Source organism: Pinus tabuliformis, chromosome J (assembly GCF_031772625.1).
Source record: "Pinus tabuliformis cultivar Carrire ecotype Pingquan chromosome J, CPIR1, whole genome shotgun sequence".
Lineage (NCBI taxonomy): Eukaryota > Viridiplantae > Streptophyta > Pinopsida > Pinales > Pinaceae > Pinus > Pinus tabuliformis.
The window spans coordinates 1,461,417,979-1,461,432,416 of NC_142295.1; positions in this window are offsets into that span (position 1 = coordinate 1,461,417,979).

Consider the following 14,438-nt stretch of genomic DNA (forward strand, 5'->3'; position numbering starts at 1 on the left):
GATAAATCTAGTATGTACCCGATAGCATCCCTCTCTACCCCACATAATTTCGTAGCAGCGATGATGTGTAGGTTATTTGGTAAAGCTGATAGCACCAAATTTTCTATGGAGTGGCTCCCATTAATTGATGCAGCAGTTAACGCAACAATTATGAACTGGAGTCAAATTTTATCAGACAATTTAGCAATGGCCATTAGGGAATATAGACAGAAGAGAAGTGTTTCTTCAAGAATTTTTCCCCCTTTCTTTATGAGTGCTTATGTTATGGATGCCATTTGTTTTTGTTCTCAATTTCCAAACATGGGTTGGAAGTGGACTATATAGAACTCGCTCCCCATCCATGTATACCATAAAATTTTGTGGGAATCTCAATTCCATCCCCATTTTTACAAAATCTGCTAGGGTATTATGTTACCTATTCATAAAATCGTTTTTGATAGAATGACCCCTAGGTTTTCTAAAGAATCCAAGGTAGACATCTTTCCAGTTGCTAGATGGTTCGGTGAAGAGACATTCACTTACATCAGAGTTTTTGGGAGCATTTATTCTTTGTATGTCCTCCCATATTACGACCCAGACAAGCTATTCTCCAGAGAAATAACTTACCAGACAGCAAGGGAGGGCGGTTAACCAAAGGCTTGAGGGAACAAAAGAAATTCAGTGGACCAGCCTTCCCATTACAATGAAGTTCTTTCACGCTACATGACTATGGGCATGCAGTAAAAGAAGCAGAGATTATTATGTCTCTGAAATTGGCCACAGTTCCAGGGAGACAGTATGACCCAAATCAGGTTGCTAAATAATTTACCACTATGGTTAAAGTCAAACAGTTTACTCATGAAGAGGATGCCTTTGATGACCTCTTTCAAGGAGCAGACACATTTTCACAGGTCTTACATTCAGCATCATTACAGTTAAGCCCAAATGGTATTAATTCTTTTCATGTATATAGGAATAAGAGACTGTTAAAGGTCCCATTGGACCTATTACAAATTGAACCAATAAGAGAACCGACTCCTAGCATAAGCTTGGAGGGAAGTTCAAAAGAAAAATCTGATGAGGAAACCCAAGAGAAGATGACTCACGAGTCAGAACACTCAGAACAACAATTCCAGAATGGAGGAGCAAATTCAAATAAATATTCTGAGAAAGATACAACTGGAAATATTGAAGAAATGGTCGAATAGGCCTTGGCAAAGAAGCAAAAAAAGGTTGGTTCCACTTCAGCTCAATTAGGGAAGGTTCTAGTCATTAACCTTGATAAGGAATGGGAAAAATTCAATAAGAAGCTCCAAACAAGCACAAATCTTGAGGAAATAGCTGATTTTCAGACCCCCAAACAGACTCAGCACAAAGAAAATCTAGAAACAATAGAGCAAGGGGCTACAAGTAGTCAAGATATTGAGGTTATTCCTACTTTTCCTACTTATGAAATTGTCTTGAGAATTAAAGATATACCTCCATTAGATATATGCTACAGTTCTACTCAAAGCTATAGTTAAAATACAAAGAAAGAAAAGGAAACTAGACACCATGTCTGTTGCAACTTTAGAGAACGAACCAATGGATGTTGTGTGGAAGGACACTCCTGTTGACCCATTAGAAAATCTCACGAAGTTGTCATAGTTCGTAGGAGCTTATGCCACATCAACCATCAATAAAGCAATGGAAGTTTGAATGATGCTAAAAGAAAAAGAACAAAAAAAATTGTTTCTTGAACATCAATTAGAACAAGCAAAAACTAATCAGCAAGCATAACAAAAAGTAGCTCATCTTCAGAGAGAATTCAAGAAAATGAGGATACAACACCAGGCCAGCTTATTAGAAAAGGATTCATAGATTCGTCAAATGCAAGCCATGGTGGACAAATTTAAAGATAACCCTCAAACTGACGAATTCATCAAAGAAGCAATCAAGCTCAATTCCCTATTAATACAGCAAGAAGAAATGTTCTACTTGACAATCTCGCAGATTAATCCTTACTGTGAGACAAGTGATAAATTAACAAACCAAGTAATTGATATGAGGTTTGAATATGAAGAGATCCATAAAAATAAATCTGGATTTATCACTAGGAGGCAGTCTGAGGAGGGAAGAAAGGCTGACCTACCAAAAATAGAGGAAGCCCATGAAGACATTCTGTTTACAGATTGGGATTCATGGTTAAAATAGGCAGAAAGAGCAACAGTGACAGCAACAGGAGTAGCAAGCAGTATAATAGAATCCGTTAATGAAAACCTCCATAGTGCCAACCTTGTCAAAGAGTGCATACCATGGTTTCTCCCAAATGTCAAACAACTAGAGAAACAGTGGAAACAAACAGCGTATACCAAGGAAGAAGCAATTAAACTTCTAACTAGACTAGATTGGGAGACATAATGGCAGTTTCTAGTAAAACCACATAGCCAGTGGATGACTCTGCGGTGTTTAACAACCTCCGCACAAAAGATGTTGCCATCTTTGTCAGATGCCATATTTGCTAGACAGTTAAAATCCACAATCAGCCAGCCGCCTCAACTCAAACCAATGATAAACATTTTCAATCTCAAAGATCAAGTTAATCGACTAAGTTAGTTCAAGTTGAAAGGAGTTATTCATTAGTTTAATTCTATTTTTAGTTTTATTTTTGCCCACTCTGAGGAAGGTTGTTTGAAAGTTCCTTGGTTATTTTTGTAATAAATTATTTTTGAGGCATGTATTTTAGTATTTAAACCCCTCTCGTGCATTTAGAGAGGGGTCCAGAATTTTATCAAAAACACTTTTCAAGACATTACACTTTTGTATTTTGGGAAAGTTTTGATGAAATTAATGGAACAAGATCTATTTTTCTTTGAATATCAAGCATGCTCTACTAAAATTACACTTTTGTACTCTTAGAGTGTATTGGATTGGATGAAATTGGATCAATATAGTAAAGCACATGAGCATGACCTTTCATATATGGTACTTTTATCGTATGATTGTGTTTTATTTATACAATACCAATACCCTTTCTCTTGATTTTCTTATGTATGAAAATTTGAGTTATAGTTCTGCATTATTGCAAGGGATTTCGCTGTCTCAAGAAGAACCTGAATTATCTCAAGTGAGTGTTTATTCACATTTTCCTTCCTCTCAAAGGTTAACCAAATCATAGAGTGAAAATTTTGGAATCCCTCCATTTAAATTTCCTCTACCTCACCCTCGAAGGAAAACTAAGAAAATAGAATCTGAAACTCATAGTGAGATTCTCTCATCATCAGCAGAAACACCCTCATTCATTCCATCTTCTTCATCACAAACTCAATCATCCACCTCATCACTCCAGATTGTGATTTACACTGGTAGAGGAGCACAATCCTCCTCTACCCAATCACCTTTAACCACTGGTACATCTCCCTCTATACAAATACCCATAATGGCTCAAAGACCATGGAAAAATCCAGGAGTCGTTTGAATGGTAGGACCATTTAATCCATTACCTGTGCATCCGGAAAAAATGGTTTCCAAAATTCAACCCTGATGATGGTCTTCCTCCCGAAGAACACATAAATAACTTCATGTTCTCCATAAAACTGAATGGAGTTGTAGAAGAAGATGCAGTTGTAAGATTATTCCCTTATAATTTACAAGGATCAGCAGGATCATGGTATTTTTCATTACCATCTAGTTCCATTAATAGTTGGGATGCATTTCAATAACAATTCCTAACCAAGTTTGGAGATGACCGCTCAATAGCTACTCTTCTCAATGATCTCTCCAACTTGAAAGTTGAACCTAGAGAACCAATTAAGGACTTCAATTCACGTTTTAATAAGTTATTTAATAAAATCCCAATAGCATCCAAACACAGTGATGAAGTTCAAAATGAATGGTACATTTCTTCTCTTCCCTTGAATGCAACTATTTTTGTTGATAGGGCTGCCAAACCAACTTTGGCAGAAAACATGAAAGAAGCCATAGTTGTGGAAAAACACATTTCTGCTTTAGAAAAGAGGAATGCATTAGAAGAAAGGAAATCCAAGAAGGTCACTTTCAGGGATGAATCCAAGAAAAAAGCACCTAAATATCCTTTTGATCTTGAAGGTCTGCAAAAGGTACTTAAAACTATGTCCAATGAAATGGTCGACATTTAAAAGCAGGTAGCTGAAACTTCTTCAAGGAAAACATTTAGAACTTACAAAAGAAATCCTTCCTCTGATCCTAAACCTCTAAATACAATATCAAATGTTGAATCATATGTGGAGGAAGAAGAAGTGTCAACAGCTGAAGAACAAATCGATGACGAAGAGATAGTTGAATTACAAGGAATGTGGGATTTTATTCTTCCTTTGTCAGATAATGAAGAATCACAAGAAGCATTACCTGTCGCAACCAGAAGCAGGAGCACTGTTGATTTTCCACAAACAAATCAAAAACAGAAATCATCAACTCCGGCTCTCAAAGATAAAGCAATAGGTAAGAAATATTCTCCCAAATCCACTCAAACGACTCTTCCTCAATCCAACTCTTCACCTCCATCTAAAACCTTGCTAGTATCTGATGAAATGGAATACAACATCATCAAAGATATGAAGAAGACTAGAGCTAATATCACATTCCATGAGCTTAGAAAGCTAAAACATCAACAGAAACTATTGCTCAAAGAATTAAAATAAGTCCCCACTTCTCCTCTTCCCGTTGTTGTAATTTCCCAGGCTGCTCAAGGAATGGGTTGGCCTCCCAACGCTTCATCAGACAAAATGAGTTCAAATAATATTGCTTTAATAGGTAGTAGATCTAAATCCCATACACCTCCATTTATTTTGACTTTTGAAGTCTTCAATAAGAACTTTAACAGCTGTTTAGTATATTCTGGAGCCTTATCCAACATTTTACCAAAAATTGTTTGTGCAAAATTGAATGTCGAACCCCAAAAATATGTTGTTCGCATTGTGTAGTTAGATCAATCTCAAGTCGAAGCCATAAGAGAAATAAATCAGGTCACCAGTAGACTCTCATCAAACCCGAAATTATGTCAAGTGATTGACGTTCTTGTGGCTGATATCCCTTAATTCTATTGTTTGATCCTCAGTAGAGACTGGTCTGAAAAGCTTCATGGCTATTTTGCAACAGATTGGTCCCATATGTGGCTTCCTTATAATGGTAAGCCGAATCAAATAAGGGTCGACCATGAAAAACATTTAAAGTATATCGTCACAAAACTGGAGGGAGAAAATGAGCCTGTCACATACAGTAGTAATATCATTGGAAATTATTCATTCGAATCATTTCTAGGCAATTTTAATGCCCATACATCACCCTTTTTGGAAAATTATGTTACATCACAAGACAAAAACTATTCTCAAACAGATTATTCTAAATGTATCAATTTCGTAGATAAACCTATAGTCAAGTCTTTGTTTTGGAAATTATTTTTTGATGGATCTAAATCTAACGATGGAGTTGGAGCAGGTTGCATATTGGTTAGCCCGAAGGAGAAAAAAACTATGTTGGCATGCACACTTGAATTTGAATGCACAAATAACATTGTTTAATATGAAGTATTAGTTCAAGGGTTGCATAAATCCATTGGCCTTGATATCAAATACCTTCAAGTATTTGGAGATTCAGAAATTGTAATCAAAAAAGTGAGGAATACTATTCACTGTCTTTCTAGACATCTGAAACATTATCAATCACTATTCCATGACCTCACCTCACATTTCACAGCATTCAACATTTCCCCAATTCCAAGACTTCAAAATGAAAGTGTCGATATTTTGGCTAACGTTGCATCCAAGCTCATACCACCAGGAGATTATAGTCCTGATCGATTTTTTATAGAATTAATTTTTAGGACTTCTATTCCTGATAACATCACCAATTGGTGAGTCTTTAATAATGATCTGGATATCATCAATTTTATAACATCTGATGGCTCTTATGATGACTAGATAATAGATGAAGATCAACACGATAGCCATCTTAAGCAAGAAACAATTGCAAATTCCATACCTAAATTTGTGGTTAAGCTGGAAGATTTATATGATCTTAAGGAAAGATTCAAGAAAACTACTAACTCAAAGCTTCAAAGTCCAACTTTGAGGTTTGAATTAGTTAATCTTGGAACTGACCTTAAACCACAAAATATTAATCTGGGACTTGGTCTTACATCCGATGAAAGACTGCCTTTATTCATTTGTTGAAGAAATACAAAAGTGTTTTTTCTTGGAATTATGAAGATCTTAAGACATGTGATACTTCCATCATTCAAAATACCATTCCTATGATATCCGATGAAAATATTATACAACAGAAGTTGAGAAAGATTCACCCAAATTTAGAAAATCAGATCAAATCTTAATTGAATAAACTTCTCAAAGCCAAAATAATTTTTCCTGTCACGCATTCAAGGTGGGTTTTTAACCTAGTTCTAGTCAGGAAAAAGAATGGTGATATTCAAATTTGTATAGATTTCACAATCTCAACAAAGCTTGTCAGAAGGACAACTTTCCATTACCTCCTATGGAACAGATACTGCAATCAGTTGCATGCTCAGAGTTAATGTCTTTTCTGGATGGATTTTCAATTTATAATCAGATTCTCGTACATCCAAATGATCAACTAAATACCACATTTAGAACCAAATAGGGAACATACGCTTACCAAAAGATGCCATTTGGGTTAATAAAAGTTGGTGCAACATTTCAGAGAGCCATGGATATAGCTTTCAAAGGTTTGGTAAATAAAACAATGGTAATTTAGTTAGATGATATAATTGTGTATTCAAAAAAGCATAGTAATCATTTAAAGGATTTGAAACAAATCTTTGAATGTTGTCAGAGATATGGAATTTCTCTAAATCCAAATAAATGTTTCTTTGCTTTAAGTGATGGTAAGTTGCTTGGATTTATTGTATCTAAAGATGGGATTCACATAGATCCTGACAGAATAAGAGAAATTTCTGAAATCTCTTTGCATCATAATAAGAAATCCATGCAATATTTCCTGGGTCAGATAAATTTTGTCAAAATATTTGTCCCTGACTTTTCACGAATTATTTTACCCCTCCAATCTATGATGAAGAAAACTTATGTTTTCAAATGGGGACATACTAAGCATGAAGCTTTTAATCTAATCAAACAAGAAATCATAAATGCTCCCTCTTTAGCAACTCTGAATTTTTCTAATCATTTTGTTTTATATACATTCTTCCAAGACATCATATGTAGCTATATTGACACAAGTCAATGATGAGAAATCTAAAGCACCAATTTCTTTATTTAGCTCCAATTTGCAGGGGGTTGAATTAAATTATTCAGATGTTGAAAAACAAGTTTTTGCTATTTTCAAATCAAAAAATGTTTCAGACCCTTTCTTCTCAAAACTCACACTAAAGTAGTAGTTCCATTCTCAGCAATGAGAAATTTACTAATGCAAAGAGAAGTAGGTGAGAAAAGAGCAAATTGGGTAACAACACTGCAATAGTATGACATTAAGATCAGACCAGCTAAAATTGTTAGAGGTCAAGGTTTTTACAAAATGTTAGCTGGATCATCCAACTTACCAGCACTACAAGATTTAGGTGATGATATACAAATATGTGAGGTAAGCCTCAACGATATTGAACCTAAATATGTTGATATCATATTTTATTTGAAAAATGGATATGCCCCTATGCAACTCAGTTACAAAATAAAAAGGGATTTGAGGTTAAAATCTAAGCAATATGAAATCATTAATGATGTTTTTTTTAGGAAGAATTATGATTATGTTTTACGTAGGTGCCTTGAAAAATCTGAGGTAGAAAAGGTTTTGTAGGAACTCCATGATGGGCCAGTTGGTAGACATTTTGGAGGAGACACAACAACACATAAAATCTTGCATGTTGGTTATTATTGGCCAACCTTATTCAAAGATGCACACGAATATGTAAGGAATTGTAAAATTTGTCAAACAATTGCTAGAAGACAGAGAAAACCCGCATTACCATTACAGTCGGTGAACATTGAACAATCGTTTGAGCAATGGGGATTGGACATAATAGGTGAGATTGTTCCTCTCCCTTCAAATCAGCATAGATATATCCTTACAGAAAATGATTACTTCATTAAGTGGGTGGAAGAAATTCCACTTAAATTAGCCTGAAAACATCATTGAATTTATTGATCAATTTATTATTACCAGATTTCCCCTACCAACTACCCTCATGTTTGACAATGCATCTTATTTCACAGGCAATACTATGACAGAATTTGCTCTTAAAAGAGGTTTCAAACTTAAATATTATGCTAACTATTATCCTCAAGGAAATGGTTTAGCCGAATCTACAAATAAAAATCTCATTAGGATCATGAAACGAACTGTTGATCAAAGTCAGAAAAACTGGCATAAATCTTTAACATTTTCTCTATGGGCAAATCAAATAACACATAAGGCCTCAATAGGAACTTCTCCTTTTAATTTCGTTTATGGGAAAGAGGTTGTTATTCCTACAAATGTAGTTATTCCCTCTCTATCCCTGGTTCAATTTATTGAAGAAACTCCTTCCTCTTCTATGCAATTAAGGGCAATCGCAAATTCTCAAACTCGAAGAAGAAAGAGATAAATCCAAGATAATACATGCACATCATCAACAGTTAGTCAAATCTTCATTTGATGCAAATTTTGTAAGTCCTAAATCCTTTCAACTTGGAGACCTTGTATTGAATTGGGATAAAGCACACGAGGAAAAAGGTAAGCATACCAAATTCCAAAGAATGTGGCTTGGCCCATTTCAGATTGTGGAACAAATCGGCCCATCAATGTTTCTATTGCAAGATTTATCAGGCAAGAGAGATTCTCTGCCTGTTAATGGGCAAATTTTGAAGAAATATTTTTCCTAGAAGATAACTTCTTCTATCCCTTCTACACTATTTCCTTTACTTTTCCTAGGAAAATAAAAGTTAAATAGTATTTACTTTTGGCCTTTCAATAAAAAATCTCTTTTATATTTTGAATTTTTCGCTTGTATAAGTAGAGATTGTTAAGAAGATAATTTTGACATTTGAAATATAAGCTAAGTTCTATTTCTCTAAAATTTGCTTATTTTCCACCAAAATCATTTATCCTTTGTGAAACCTCAACTTTATAAAGAGACCTTTGATCTATCATCAGACAAGAAAAGTATCTTTAAACAAAACAAAGACTCTATGCAGATAAGAACCTTTAACTCTATATTATCATCCAAAAACTCTTAAGGAGTCAATGATTCTCCCCAATTCATAAACTTTTCTCTTTTTAGAGTGTAATTCCAAAATATACTAAAACTTAAAGGATAAGAGGTCTCATTAAGAGCTGACTTACTATGTTCATAGGGAAATAATAAACTGACATTACCAATACTGCATATCAAATAGGGTAATGGCTTGAGATTATTTTAATCAAAAGACAAGGGGTCTCATCACGAGCCAGTTTTTTCAGTTGAGTTACAACCAGTGAATGTCATTGTCACTTTTTGGCCACCAAACCAAGACAATGACCTTTAAGTAGAAAAAAGGAAAAATTTTAGAAGAAAAATAAAATGTTTAAAAAAGAGAAGAAAATAAGTATATGAGTCTGGATTTATCTCTAAAAATTACACTCTTATCTAGATGAGATACTGAATCATTGATGGTTAAAAGGTAACCCTGTCGAGGCTATGGACGCCTGCTAGCAGTAAAGGCTCTACCTGTGAAAAATGAGTACATCTAAAAGCTAATCTGCAAGAGCCCCCTGCTTTATCTTTAAACCAAGTAAAGACTGATATAGACAAAGGAATTTTCATTTTGAAGAGGATATCAAGTGGATGGTAATTAGGTGAGTTTTGTTTTCTTATTTAGAGAAATGTTACTTATCTTAGATTTCATGTAATTCCTATTTTCTGAACTATCTTTATTTTGGAATTTTTAGAAGTTTCAAAAGACTATCAGAGATAATTGGTTCTTCCAGTGAATCGCCAATTGTTGTATTGTTCAACAACCCCCCCATTTATTGATTTAATAGTTAATATTCTATTAATAAATAGGGACCCTTTATAAAATCCTCCAAAAAACTTAGCACTTAAGCGCTTTCTTTTTTGAATTATTAGAAATAAATTGCTAAATAATATAAGGTATCAAGTCAAATCCCTTTACGACTAAGCAATTCTCGCTTTATCGCATATCATTGGATCATGTGTGTCAAAGGTTAATTAGCAAACCAGGATTTGTGAATTGCGATAAGAAGGGATCACCGTAATAAACTTAGGATATCATTAAACTTTCCATTTAAAACTAAGACTTAAGGTATTTCTTGTAAAATAAAGTGCCTATCGCAATCACATATCGGCATTCACGAAAAGCACAACTAACAAATCCTTTTGGAATATGCGAATTGCGATATTGTGGCATAGCAAGCCAACACTCATTGCATCATGGCACTTTACTTAAAGGCCAATCTTGTGAACTATGAAAAGTTTGTGAAACGCGATATGACCCAGACTCGATGAAAGTATGCGATAAATGTTATAAACTATAGTTAAGTCCGACGCTTAGTAAAAGATCACTTTACGCAATAAATATTCATTTAACCAAAATGCGCTTTAAACAATAAACAGTATGTCGCTCTCCTCGCATCTCACAAAAGTCTAAATAACTCCAAAAAACGCATAATAGAAAATACGATATTGTGATTTGCGATATTGTGATAATCTTATCGCAATCACATAATCGGCATTTCGCACTTTAAACTCGTCACCTTAAATTTTTTCCTTTCCCGTTTGTGATGCGATGGCTTAAATGAGTAATAAAGTCCATGATAAAATATCTTAGTGCGTATTTAATAAGTTTTAATGGAATTTATGTTTAAAACGACTCGACGTGATTTGATATCTTTCATCTGCATTTTCGAATAAAAGCTCCTTTCTTGTCACCTTTCGGAGTTAATTGTATCATTGAATTTTCACTGTCATTTTCGCTTTGTGTTTATCCGATAATTTCCATTGCTCCATTTCAAGGAACCTCTGAAGAAAACAACATTGGAAAAGATGGCAAAGAAGGGAAAATCTACTGCATCTGAGAAATCAAACATGATACCACTTTTCTCTGATACCACCTGCAGCAAAGATGGAGGAACCACATCATGGGAAGCTATGTATAACCTGCTGGAAGAAGAGAAACCCAAGCCACTGATAACAAAGGCAACAGTTGATGCCTAAGAATCATATGACGCCTTCTATTTTGAAGCATCATGTTCATTTTTAAATAGAATAGTTGTGATACCTAAGATATTACCATACACAAATATGGTCAAATGGGTGATTGATGATGTAGATGTCTTAGACAGAACTTTCAGGAATAAAAGACATGAGGTCATGGGGTCTTTCACACCAGACAATTTGCGCCAGATGTACCAGCTACAAGAGCCACATGGGCTAAAAGTGTAATGTACAAAACCCGCTCCCCATCCATTTATACCATAAAATTTTGTAGGAATATCAATTCCATCCTCATTTTTACAAAATCTACCAAGGTATTATGCTGTTGATCCAAAATGGATTCAGTCTAGCATCGAGATCAAAGTATTCAAATAAATATTTAAAAGGGATCAAGTCAAAGTGCTCGTCGATACGAATCCAACGGTGCAAACGGCGTGTAAATCCGAGTCCGGATGAAGAAATTAGAGACAATCAAATATTTCGGTCAACAGTCAATGCCTAAGTCAACAAGACATGTGGCAACCTGGGAATCAATCATAGGTTCTGGATGATGCCAGTAGAGAAGTCAACGTGGAAATTTGTGATTGGTTCACACCATAGTCGTTGGATCATTCGATCAAAGGAGATCAATGCATATCGCGTCAGAACATGCAAACAGGTTAATAGTTCAAACGGATGCGATGTGGTTATTCAAAATAAGTTTAACTTCTTTGGGTTCCAGCAGGAAAGCAGTAAGTGGTATCTCGCGTGCCTTAAAGGCTGGAAATGGTATTTCTAAAATCTATGCGATTACACTCAGCAGTCGACACGTAGCACACCAAAACAACTTTTCTCGCGTGCTTTCGGAGTCTTAACTGTTGGGCTAGTGGGAGCGCGATATTGCGTGACAGTCGTAGGATCGAGCAGGATGGATCGATGGTGGAGATCAGCCAAGCTAGTTGGAGAGCGGGTGACTTGATAGCCATTGGATCGAGCGGAGGACGTGATAGCCATTGGATCAAGCGAGGGACGCAATAACTGTTGGATCATTTGGTATCGAGATCTCCGCTGAGAAAAGGTCGAACGATCAGGGTCAACCCCACGCCCGTCGGTCCTTTGGTTTATCCTTTGATTTTAATGTTATCGTATTATTCCACGTTCATCGCAGTTTTGCAACTATACATGGTATATCAATACCATATCACCAAAAGGGTGGACTACTGTGGTTTGGGACCATTCCAGGGGGTCTGGAGGTCATAGTGTCAAAATATGGTTGAGTTTATACTCGTTTTGACTCGAAAACTCAAGCTGAACATAGTGGTGAGATCCATTTTCTTATTTGAGAATCTGTTTTAAGCTTATACCTGTAACAGTAATTTGAAGACAAAATATACAGGTCAGCACTAGAAGCGAAAGGACCAGGAGACGTAGCCAGGAAATCTGGTGAACTCCTTTATTAAATTTGGCTGTGTTGATGTGTTTGAATGTGTTTTCAAGTTGTTTATGTGTTTATGTTATTCGCAATCTTTTTGATCCGTTGCACTAAGTAACACAATAAAATTCACACATAGTCTATAACACCTTTTTCATTAACGGATCAAGTGGTATCAGAGCAGCAAGGTTTTTAAGGTTTGACAAGTTTGTGTGGAGATTTGAATGCTTACTAGGTTGAGGCTCGAACGAGGTGAAGGTGAACTTGTTGAGGAGAATCCATATATTGGAAGGGTCTTTTCATAAAGAAGAATGGCAGATGAAACTCCACTTGGGTCATAATCCCAATTCTTTGATAGTTTCATGACAATACGTGCAATGGTGGAAGAGATGTTTAATGAGTTTAAAAAGGGTAAAGTTGAAGGCACTTCATCACCTAAACCAGATAAAGGAACAGATGAACCTTTTCTTTTTGTTCCTCCAGATAAAGAGACAAGGGAAAAGCTTCCTCCACCATCTCCTCCATCATGACCATCATCGTCTTCTTCTCATAAAATTAGTTCTTCTAAAAAGAAAAAAAAGAAATCCTCTTTGATCAAATTAGATGTAAAATTTTATTTGCAAATTTATGATGGAGAACTTAATGCTGAAAATCTTGATAATTGGATAAGAAAAATTGAAGTATATTGCAAGGTGCAAAAAGTTGTTTTAGAAAGGAAGAAGATCCAGCTTGCTAGCCTTCGACTTGGAGGAACCGCACTTGTATGGTGGGAAGGCAAGACACAAGAAGATCTCCAAAAGCATGGTAAAATCATTTCAACTTGGAATGAATTTGTTTCTGCTATTAAAAAAAAAAATTATCCTTTGGCTTATATGCAACAAGCCAAAATGTTCAAAGTTATACTCAGGAATTCTGTAAGAGAGCTTTCACATTAGGCATATCATTGGACTCACCAGAGACATTGTTGAAATACATAGGTGGTCTTCATAGTTATTTGAGGCATACCATACTTATGTTTAATCCAACTAGCTTAGATTATGTATCATTTCAAGCAACTCATGTAGAAGCTAGAGGTAAAAATGTAACCCAAGATGTTGGGAAATCATCCAAACCTATTGAAAGCAAGAATAAAGGTAAGAAGAAACTTAAATGGAGGGAGAAGAAAACAAACATTGTGAAGAAGGATAAACCTTCATGCACTCATTGTAAGAAGGAAGGACATGATGAGGCACACTACTTGTCATTGCATCTGGAATTGAAGCCTAAGAAGTTCGAGAGTAAAGAGAGAAATAATGTTGCTGCTATTCAAAAGGACTTGGGGTCAGATTCAGGTGGCGAGACAATGGTTACAGCTATAGGTATAAAAGGTAAAGATTCTAAAGCATCTACAAGTACTTCTTCACATTATGTTGATAATGATAATGATGAGAGGAAAAGAAATGAGCTATTTCATATTAGAGTCATTTCCAAGCATACTAAAATTGATACTTTATTTGATAGTGGGTCACAAGTTAATTTGATTTTTGAAGCAATTGTAAAGAAGTTGGGTCTAGAAACAAAACCTCATAAAAAGCCATATACATTAGGTTGGTTGTGTGAATAAACAAAGCTACAAGCTACGAAACAATGTAAACTTCATTTTGCTATTGGGTCAAAGTTTGTAGATGAGGTTGAGTTAGACATAGTCCCATTGGACATTTGTGGAATTGTATTAGGAAGTCCATACTTGTAAGATAGAAATGTTATCTTCTATCGAACTGAAAATAAGTATCAACCCACTAAGGATCGAACTGAATATATTGTAAGGGCTCATAAACTCAAAGATAATTTCTCTCTCATAAATTCAGGACA